Source organism: Asparagus officinalis, chromosome 6 (assembly GCF_001876935.1).
Source record: "Asparagus officinalis chromosome 6, Aspof.V1, whole genome shotgun sequence".
Classification (NCBI taxonomy): Eukaryota; Viridiplantae; Streptophyta; class Magnoliopsida; order Asparagales; family Asparagaceae; genus Asparagus; species Asparagus officinalis.
This window is the reverse complement of record NC_033799.1, coordinates 20,061,509-20,069,459: the sequence shown is the minus strand read 5'-3', so window position 1 is coordinate 20,069,459 and position 7,951 is coordinate 20,061,509.

Below are 7,951 nucleotides of genomic sequence, written 5' to 3'. Positions count from 1 at the left end.
TGCAGGACCAACTGTTAAAGCTGATTCATCTGCATGTATGGCTCTTATTCTGAAGTTTTTGGATGCTCAAGTCATGAGACCAACTAATGGGGCTGGTGCATCATTGACTCTTATATTTATAGGATTTTTGGCAAACCCTCAGCCATCAACAGGTTTGATGAGCCTTTACCGACTACCGTTTGAATCGGGCTAGCATGCGAATTGTTTAAGTCCGTTCCGCATGTAACGTTGTGCTAAAAGAGTTAACTCTTTTAGTGCTACGATATTGAATACGTAAACTTTGTCTTTCTCACAGGAATAGATTACCCTGCCATATGTATCAGATGCTGACTCAGGATTTTTGGTAAATCCTCAGCCATTAACGGATTTGACGTGCCTTTACCGATTACCGTTTGAATCGGGCTTGCATGCGGATTGTTTAAATCCGTTCCGTATGTAACGTTGTGCTAAAAGAGTTAACTCTTTTCGTACTACGATATTGAATACGTAGACTTCGTCTTTCTCACGGGAATAGACTACCCGACAATGTGTGTAAGACGCTAACTTATCCCTTCTTAGGATTCGTGATAAAAGTTCCCAGACTCAGATTCTGGTATCTTTTTCACTCGGTGAAAGACTAAACCTGCAACGCGTGTTAGGCATAGGCTTATCTCTATTTAGGAGTCGAGATAAAGTTCCCCGCGCGTGTAAGGCGCAGATTTTGGCGTTATTAATAACGGTCTGCCATAATGTTGAATATGTAAGCTTTTGTCCTTCTTATGGTCAAGGACTAACCGGCAACGCGTGTTAGGCGCTGACTTATCTCTACTTAGGCTTCAGGATAAAATTCTTCAGATTTGGATACTAGTATCTTCTTTAATCAGTGAAAAACTAAACTGGCAACGCATGTTAGGCGTTGACTTATCCCTACTTAGGCTTCGGGATAAAATTCCCCGTGCGTGTAAGGCACGAATTATGGAGTTGAAAGATAGTATTGGAATATTATGTCTTCTCTTAGGGTAAAGACGAACCCGATGTGAGAGAGGAAGAATTTTATATTCTATCTCCTAAAGCTGAAGAGGAAGAATTTTATATTCTATCTCCAGTTGTTAAAAAAAACTCAAAGTGGGATCTTCACTTCAAGAATCCGGGAAGGTAAAACTAAGAGTGGGATCTCCACTCCGAGAATCGAAAAGATTCGGATAATTATAACTGTCAGAAGGTTTGATTACAGAACTAAATGTGGGTTTCTCATTTATCGAGAGTGAATTTTGGTTTTGGCCCTAACTATAGGAAGGTTTGACCAAGTGGGATTTTGAGGTGACCCTAACTATAAGAAAATTTGATTACTCGATTTAAAAGTGGACCTGTCGTTCATGGAAGGAATCGAGAGGAGATTTTGATTGTGGCCCTAATTGTAGGAAGGTTTCACCAAATAGGGGTTTGAGACGATCCTAACTATAGGAAGGTTTGATCACTCGATTTGAAAGTGCACCTCTAGTTCATTGAAGGAATCGAGAGGAGATTTTGATTGTGATCATAACTGTAGGAAGGTTTGACCAAATGCGTAGTGGGAGTACAAATCACAGTGGGAGTGTTGACTTGTACCGCTTACTCAGTGGGGGTTCTTAGTGTCAATTGATAAGTGTAGGGTCCTGTTTTTGCTTATGTATACCAAGTGTAGGATCGTGACCCTTAAGAATAGAGTGTGCTCTTATAAAAATCTGCGGAAGCTTTACACTTAAACACTAGAGGGTGAGTTTGCAATGTAGATTATAAATTGCAAAGAAAGAATGGCAATCTCAGAAAATGAACATCACAAACACAAGCATGTATACTGGTTCCACCTCCCCGGTGTACATCTAGTCCCTAAGCAAATCCCGCTTGAGATTTCCACTATGATTTTGAAACCTTACAAAATCAAAAGCAAACCTGACAAATTTGCAAGACCATGCAAATTGCAACACCAATTGACAAGACCATGCCAATTGTCACCCAATCTCTAAACCAAGAGATTAACCCTCTCTCAAACCCGAGAGAAATCCTTTTTGAAGCAAGAACACAATTGATCCTATAAGCCTTGAATGTATAGTGAAGTGCTGCAGTGGCTTAGGGTTCTTTTAACTCTCTGAATATTGCCTATACAATCTCTAAGAATGATTGAAACCAAGGCAATATCAGAAACTCTCTTTTTCTAAACACTTAGCATGAAAATCTGGAAAATTAGAGAGTTAATATGCACAAAATGTTTGATCTTGCAAGTGCAAAACTTGGTGCTTGTTTGCTGATGTTTAAACCTATTTATAGCCTCTAAAATGACATAATTTTAAACCCAATTAACGTCCACAAAACGGCTATAAACAATCACTTATTTAAAACCTAAAATCTGGAAAAACTACATCTGTAGTCGACTACAAGTCATAGTAGTCGACTACACTGAGTCTAAATAGACTGTAAAGTCAGAAAATTGCTTAGTAGTCGACTACAAGGCATAGTAGTCGACTACACTGTAAACTCACAGATTCTGGAATATGTTTTTTAGTAATTTTACTGTAACTTTCTCATCCGATATCGGAATGAGGTGATTTAAGATTTGTTAGAAAGCTCTTGAAGAGTCCTACAACTTTGATCTTTTGAGTTTTTCCAGATTCTAAATGATATGGGGTATAAATGAAATATTTTAAGACTCACTCATTATCTATAAACTCTAATGGCTAACATAGGGGATTTCTATTGTTAACCAACACACTAATCATGTGTTAGTGTATTCTAACACTATGTGTGTGCATGTGTGTGAGTGATCAAGGCTTGTACAAATATCTAAGCAAAGAAAATATAAAATTACATTTTGACAATAAAGTATATCTTCTTCTTTGCTTCATTTTACCTTGAACTCATCTATGTCTTGAGTATCTCTTTGAATATAATTATTGATATAGCTCTAATACTGCAAAACAAATGTTAGCACATAATACACACAACATATAATATTTGTTATCATCAAAACAAACTAATCTTGGGGTCAAGATTCCTAACATTCTCCCCCTTTTTGATGATGACAAATATATGTTATTAAGATATAAAAATTTTAATCCCCCTGCATGAAATCATTAAATAAAATCTTTTACTCCCCCTGCATCAAAGCATTAGTAAAAAATTTAAAATTAAAATTTTCTATATAACTCCCCCTTTGTCATTAGCAAAAAGAAATAAACATAATTCTAATTAAAAATTTCTTTTCTTGGGTACCTTAATAAAAATATCAAGCACTTTGGTACCCTTTTATATTATATCATTAGGATTAGCCCTTAGGAATCCAAATCCACTTGGAATTTGGTTTCCATTTGTTAACATAAGTGTAATTCTTTGAATTGCAAACTTCATAAATATAAGATGAAATATAATAATTCCTATCATGAATATTCAAATTCTTAGGAATCCATATATACTTATTTTGTTTAGCATGAATATTCTTATTATTATTCTTCAAAACATAATCATTCTTTATAAAATACTTAGGAACAAATCCAATGCCAAAATGATTGTTTGAAGATTAACTTTTGTGTTTTGAGTTTCTTCAGAATCAAATCACAACATGACCGAAATGTTACTTCTTTGTGCGAGCCACCATTTGGTGACTCACAAGGGTGCGAGTCACCATTTGGTGACTCGCAGCCTTGCGAGCCAGTTCATAATTTCTCGGATATTTTAGTTCTAACTCTCTCGTCTGATGTCAGAATGAGGTAATTGAAGATGTGTTGGAAAGCTAACAAAAAGACCTACAACTTATCTGTTTTTAGTTTCTTCAGAATCAAATCACAACATTGCCGAAATGTCACTTCTTTGTGCGAGCTACTTCGTACCACCTCGATTATTTTAGCTCTAACTCTCTCGTCGGATCTCAGAATGAGGTGATTCAAGATGCGTTAAAAAGATGGAGAAGAGACCTACAACTTTCAATGGCTGAGCCACATATGATGTGTGCGAGTCACACATGCTATTTTGTCTAATTGGTGGCTCAGCCTTGGCCAAGCCAGTTCGTACTACCTCGGGTATTTTGGCTCTAACTCTCTCGTCCGATCTAGGAATGAGGTGATTCAAGATGCGTTAGAAAGCTAGAGAAGAGACATACAACTTCCAATGGCCGAGCCACACATAATATGTGTGAGCCACACATGATGTTTCGTCCCTTTTCTGTGAAACACAACTCCTAGCTGCGTTGTCTTTTGCCATTTCGTGTGTTACGTTGACTCGTACGCTTCACTGACTTGCATCATAAATTTTGTTAAGTTGGAGGTGACCGGTGAATGTGTTGGCCATTTGTTGGTGGTTGGTGAGCATGCGGGTCACCTGGCGTTGGCCGTTCTGGTGGTTCGTCTCCATGTCATCAACGTTTTGCCGATTCACTTCATGCGCTTGTTGGCGTCAAATGATCCTCTTTGACTTGGACGATCCCTTTCGACTTGGATAATGACATCCATCATCTTTTCTTTGTCTCAATCTGTATGCAGACACCTATAGGCATTTTTAGACACCTACACCACCAAGTGATGTATGTTTGGAAGGGTCCCAAACGTCTGTATGAATATAGTCTAATACACCTTGGGTATTTTGAATAGCGGTGCCAAACTTTACTCTCGTCTTCTTTCCAAGTACATAATTCTCACACAGCTCCATCTTGCAGGTCTTCGCACCTTTCAATAGCCCCTGTTTCACCATTGATTGCAAGGTCTTATCTCCTGTGTGTCCTAGCCTCATGTGCCATAATGTGGTAGTGTCCTCCAACGCAGTGATAGAAGCTGCCAGATCCTCTGCAACTGTCTTTCCCTTCAAGTAGTATATGAAGTTTTTTTTGACTCCTCGTATCACCACTATAGAACCCTTCATGACCTTCACTGTAGCATCCTCTAAGGTCATCCGATAACCAGCTGCCTCGAAAGTACCAAGAGAAATGATGTTCTTCGTCAACTGCGGCACAAACCTCACTTCTTTCAATTCCCTCACCACTCCATCATGCATCCTAATCCGGACTGAACCAATACTACCATTAGGGCATACGTGGTCATTTCCCATAAGCACGACATCCCCTCTTTTCAACTCCTCAAAGCTAGAGAACCAATCCCTCCTAAAGCATATATGATATGTGGCTCTTGAATCCAACATCCACTCCGTGGAGTCGGCATAGCAAACCGTTGGTAGAGCAGGACATGAATAGCTCGAAGAATCTGACTCTGAATGTTTACTAATAACTTTTGCAACATTCACTTCTGAAGCTTGTATAGCTTTCCCCTTGTTCTTCTCGGCTTTTTCCTTTAACTCTGGGCAGTCGATCTTCCAATGTCTCTCTTCTTTACAAAAACGACATTGATTTCTACCAATACTCTTAAGGCCACCTCTATTCTTTGATTTTAAGAGTTGAATTGGCGGCGATTTGGATCAGGGTCTCGAACTGCTAATGCATCTCCCAATGCCTTCTTGGAGGGTTCACCATTACTCTTCCTCAACTCATAATTCACCAAAGCTGAGGTCACCTCCTTATAGCTAACAGTAGTTCTTCCATTGATCATAGTGAGAACTAACGTACCGTAGTCATCCTCGGGCAACGAACACAAAAGTAACATCGTCTTGTCTTCATCCTCAACCATGATATCCACATTGGCCATATCTGAAAGTAGATTCGTGAAATTGTTGACATGCTCCCTGATGGAAAACTCCCCTCTTCATCTTGAATTGGTAAAACCTCTTCTTCAAGTGAAGCTGATTCTCAATGCTCTTTGTAAGATACTTCTCATTTAGTATTTCCTATATTCTCTTCGCCGACGTCTCGTTCATTACGTCATAAATAAGATTCGGCGTCAAGCATGACCAAATAACTCTACAAGCTCTACTATTCATCTTCTTCCAAACCTTATTCTCCATGTCTTCTGGTTTCTCTTGTAACTCAAGATTCTCCTCCAAATTCTGTGCATCCAAGGCGTCCATCACCTAACACCTCCACAATCTGAAATTAATCTTGCTGTCGAACTTCGGAACATCAATCTTCATGTTATTGATGCTCAGACTCTGTATCGTCTTCGTAAAAGACGAACCTGATATGCTTGCTTCTCCCATGTTCTCGATCTAACTCTTTAGATAGGAATCCTTCACCGAATTCTTCGAACAAGCCTCAAGCCAAACCTGAAGCTCTGATACTACTTGTTATGCATAGCGAAAATTTTGGCAGCACTTCGGCAGCAGAACAAGAGATTAGATCACAATGAAATTCTCGTTTCACAAAGGAAACAAGAATTGAAAGTAAAATATCTCAACAAAGTAAGATATTAGCTCTTTCTCTCATCAGTTCTAGGACTGACTTGTCGAGGAAACCTACAAGCTATTATAAATCACAGCAAGACAAGCTATTTTATGTGGTTCGGTAAATAGCCTACGTCCACGGGGCAATGAGGGGGGAGATCTACTATTAGAGGAAGAGAATACAACTAGGCTTTACAATCTCATAACCTAAACCCTCAAAACAATCTCTCAAACCTCTAACAATTTCTCTCTCAAAGGGATGCACAAACTCTCAAAGTTGGGACTGTGTTTTTTCCCCTGCCTGTGTGCTGCCAAAGCACGTCCTCAGTTTGCCCTCATACAGCCGCCTTCTTCTCTGCGTTTTTCTTTTCCCCTAACAATTTTGCACACAAATCAGCCGCAATTAACAACAAACCTCCGTGCACAAAACCCTATGCACTTGAAGGGGAGGAATATATAGCATCACAATGTAAGCGGGTGGGACATCATGCAACTTCACGCGGAAACTGAAAACCGCGTCCACAATTTAGTCATAACAAAAACTCCTGAATTAGAAATGTCCCTTTACCTTGTCTATTGTGAGGGTCTCCTTTCGCATGAGCATTAACATAATCAAATTCTCCTAACCTACAATCTACATGAAGAGAATATAGAAGAATCATCACTATATTATCATCTTCAAGTTTTGACCGAGTCAGTATTAACTTGGCCATGGTCTTGCTGAAGCTATTAAGATTCTACAACACCTGTAATACCTTCACGTGCAGTTTATACGAATACTGCTTCCTACACAATTTGGTGGATGGACATATAAATACTAAAAGGCATATTTGACTAATTAAGCATCCTACAAAGGCAATCACCTTTGACTACTTCCAGTGTAGGATGTAATGTAATATGTTTAGAGATTGTATTTGATATAAAGCAATGTTGGTAGAAATGTCAGAAATTTATGAGTTTAAGAGAACTGTCTCATAAGTCGTGTGGCCATGTATTGTTCTAAGACTAACATGTTGCCGCTATTTATGACCATCAATAGTGCTTGGGTCCTCGTGAAGGACGATTTTCTACAGGTGGGTCATAGTGATTGTTGGGAGCGTGAGACGCCCACATCGCCGTGGAAGTTAAATTAATCTTGAGAGAAAACAACCTAGCTCGAGTTTACACCAAACTCAAACCAACCAATACAAGCAATAATAAATACACAGATAAAACAGTAAGTAAATAAGACGAGATAACAGATTTATGTGGTTCGACAAAATTGTCTACGTCCATGGGAGCCACACAAATAATTTCTTATTTAACCACAAGAAATTACAAAGCTTGTACAAGAGAGAATCTCAAACTTGCACTAGTAGAAAAACGATCAACCTAGACGGAAATTTTCGTCTAGGTTGATTGCAATTCCGTCTAGATTAGTTCATCTAGACGGAATTCCGTCTAGTTTGATTGGTTTATTTTGCTTCCGTCTGATTGCTTCAAACTAGACGGAATTCCGTCTGGATTGATCAATCTAGACGGAAGTCAACCTAGACGGAATAAAGAATTCCGTCTAGGTTGGCAACCTAGACGGAATTCCGTCTGGGTTGTCAACCCAGACGGAATTCCGTCTGGGTTGTCAACCTAGACGGAATTCTTTATTCCGTCTAGGTTGACTTCCGTCTAGATTGATCAACCT